The sequence below is a fragment of the Otolemur garnettii genome, unplaced genomic scaffold, assembly GCF_000181295.1.
Source record: "Otolemur garnettii isolate 467f Iridium unplaced genomic scaffold, OtoGar3 scaffold00148, whole genome shotgun sequence".
Classification (NCBI taxonomy): Eukaryota; Metazoa; Chordata; class Mammalia; order Primates; family Galagidae; genus Otolemur; species Otolemur garnettii.
In genome coordinates, this window is record NW_003852543.1 from 3,386,376 (window position 1) to 3,390,165 (window position 3,790).

Here is a 3,790-nt window from a genome sequence, read left to right on the forward strand (position 1 = left end):
TCCATCATTGCTTCATACCCAGAGATAGGCAATCAGAGACTCTGAGAAGGGTCTCAGGTCCCATTGCCTTCCTGAGAGCACCTCCTCTCAGGGCTGTTTTCCCAGATAGACTGTCCCTAGGAACTGACAGCCTCAGAGGTCATGGACATGGGGCCTCATGGAAGGAACAGGAAGGCTCACCCTGGGGGACTTCAGGGAAAACAGACAGACCTTCCCTCTCAGTGTTCCAGCTTTCCTTCTTTTCTTGGCTCTGCCCTGATGCTGAGAACAAAAAGAAAATAGTAAGAGGCTGGGACTCACCTCTCTCTTTCCTCTTCCTCGAGAAACTCAGTCATTCATTACCCAAGAATAACGTGACTCTCCATTTCATGAATAGAAGTGTGTCCCTTTAATCCATTTCTAAAAGTGATCATTTTCCCAATATTTCCAATTTTTCCTTCTTTGACAAACTCGGAGCAGGATTTGGTCTGTCAATTCCCCACTTTGTGTTCTCAGAAGTCCTCTGCTCAAGGAAGACACAGAATCAGAAGCCAACAGTCTCATCTGCTCCATCAGAGGATGCTGTATCCCAGGGACAGAGCTCTGAGGCTCTCCACATTGCTGTCCTCATCAGCCCAACATGAAGGAAGGCTTGGTCCTGTGATACCTGACATGGGAAAGTGATGATCAAGTGTCAGGACAGACTGTTCTCCTCCAGAGAACTCACACTTTCTATACACACCAGCTCTGAACCATGAAATCGTTGCATTTGGGGTTTTGTGCTGGCCCCCTCCACCACACCCCAATAGGCAGCCTGTGAGCCTCAGGTGGAAACCTGTGTCCTCCTGAGCCCCTAGCCCTGCCCACACTCTTCCTCTAGAAGAGTGAGGCTCTAACACTCTCCAAGCCAACCACACTCATTTACAAATGGGAACCAACAACCAAGAATCTCTCTTGGGTACTCCTTACCTTTTGGCTGTCTTCATTTTCCCAGGTGGTTCATTAAAGTGATTTCACACCAGATACCACAGGTCCAGAAAGACTAACTAACCCCAAACCACTCAAAAGGTGACTTGGAGTCCCTATTCAAACCCGTTGATCATAAGCTCGCCATGGCTCAGGATGGTTGTTCAGAAAGCAGAGAATACCATATTTTGCCATGTATAATGTACCCTGTGTATAATGTGTACTCACATTTATGGCCCAAATATTTAGGAAAATGCCCCTTCAAGAAAGTGGCTGGCTTTTAGCTTGGAGATACACATCTAGGGAGTGTAGATATCACTGCCCTCCTGCAGCTGCCCACTGTGTGAGGCTGCCCCTTCCCTCTCTCCCTGGACCCCTTCCCTCCCTGGAGCCCTCCCCTGCCCGCCAAGTCAGGGCCACAGCCAAGAGGGCCTCACACACAGGACCAGCAAGCCAGGAGTTTCTCAGGCTGCTTTCCCCACAGGCAGCTTAGATGTAAGTGCCGATAGGCACTTACCTCTCAGGAGCTAATGTGGCGCTGCCAGTCCCCTCCATACAATGGGGCATCGGGCCTTACTCTTTGACCCACATGACCACAGCCTTCTCCACCAGCCCCCTTGGTGGCATTCAGCAGAGGCTGCTCTGGCCCACTTCCACCAGATCCTGGATCCTCCTAGACCAGAATCCCATGCATCCAGTAGGCCCAGGTCGGAGGGCACAGCTGCTCCAGGAGATTCTCTGGGCTTCTCCACTCCCAAGCCATAGTAACCATGTACTCTGGGCATCCTTATTTTACCCTGAAAAATCTGGGCAAAATGTATGCGTTATACATGGGAAAGTAGAATATTCTCCATTGTCTGAACAGCATGGCTGCCTAAAGCAACTGAAAACTGAAGGTCCTTGGGCTTCACTCTAGTCCCAGACCTGCATCACACAGCACAGGAGAGTCACAAAGGGTTTCTGGAGTAGGGAGGGGTCACACACACCCCCATTAACCAGCCCAGCAGATCCCTCAGCCCCTTCTGGGCCCCCTGGCTCCCTCTCCCCTGGCCTGCCATCCTGTTTTCCGACTCCATCCTTCTTTCATAGCACATTTTTGCCTCAGAGAAATTTTCTGTTTGTTTTAGCCATGATCCAGATATCACCTGAGTCCCCTGTTACTGTGATATTTTTCATGTAGAATTTCATTAAAGGTTATTTTTAAGAATTAGGCATATAGAGAATATCTTGGAGATGGAGTTATGGTGCGTTGCCTTCAAAATTTCAGATTCAGTATAAAAATCCAAAGACTTAATAAACTAGACAACGGGCTCCTTTATTCTCTACTTCATTAAACACAGCTTTCATATGTAACTTTAAGAATATTCTCAATTCTGTCTTCTTTTGTAAATACGTCCACCTAAAGGGTCTTGTCTACACAGGATAAATGGTATAACTGCAGTCTATGCGGGCCCGCCTCTCAGACCTGGGCCGTTGACTATCTTTTAAGTGGCCAGTGAGTGTTTGGATTTCTGCCAATTTCCCACTTCTCTAGAGAATAGCCCAGGACTCCACCCACATTATTGCTCAGATCTGTCCCCTGCAGGGACCTGCTTCCCTAGTTGCCTGGCACAGGCCACTTGAGAACACTCTCTCACTAACTCATCTCTTCAAGGATCCTCATCTCAGCCCCTGCTTCTTGGAAACCCGACTTCAGACAGTGTGAAGCTAAACAACGGAGACAGCCTCCCTGAAAAGAAAGATACTTATTAGGGGATAGAGCAGCACAAGGGGACCGTGTGTGCCACAGGAAACTAACTTCGTAAACAGGGAAGTAAGGGAAGACAAAGGTTCTTAAAGGGAAGAATGACACGGATTACAGAGTTAGTGAAATACTAATTTTTGGCTACAAAGATCCTAGGCCCAAGAGTGGTGCCAGTCCGAGCGTGGACAGGCAGTTGCTAGGCAGCTGAGCTCGTGCAAGTCTTTTTTTGTGTGTGTAAGGTTGTGATGGCCTTTGTGCAACATTGTGGTTTTTCAGTCTTCTGTGATCATTTTCATTGTCAGAAGTGCAAACATGAGAAGCCTCTCTGTTCTTGGCCATCCCCAGCTCTGTGTGTCAGGGTTTTCCTAAGATGAGTGACTCCACTTTAATTCTGACAACTCCACATGATAGAGTAGAGGTGTTCTGTTTCAGAGCTGCCCGACCAGGCTACGCTGCACCAGCAGGCGGTGCGGCTCCCACACACTCTACACCAAACTTGGCCTCTTTCCCACCATGTGCATCAGTGGGATGGAATGGAGCAGAGGGATTGGGGCAAGCATGGGTGGGGGAAGACTTGGACTCTGAGCCACCAACACCTGTGGCTTACTTGTTCCCTCTGCCTGCCCTAGTCCCTGGAATTCTATTGACCAGCCCATTTACCAGTGGATTGCTGCTGGGCCCTCTGCCCTTATGTCTATGAGGATCTCACACAGCTCAAGTCATGATAGGAAACTCTAGCCTCGAGTTCACCTGATAGCCACTGGTCAGGTGCTTTATCTCAATCCCAGGCCTATAGCACTTAGGAAAATATTTCTCAGATGCCACAGGGTTCCCTGCTACAGATGGCATGACCTGATTCCAAAGCCTTGAAGGTCTGTGGTGTCACTCTCCCACTGCCGCTTGTCATACCTGACACACAGCGTCCTTGCCCGTGCTGGGTGTGTCTAACACACAGAGGCAGCGGGACAACAGGGCCTGAGCATCGGGGCTGCCCATGCTACAGGCTGGACCGGCTGCAGACCCCCATCCTGGGCCCCACTCAAAGCTGCCTGCCTTACTTGTCATTCTGGAAATGGGAGAGAGTAACCTTTCCAAGTGACA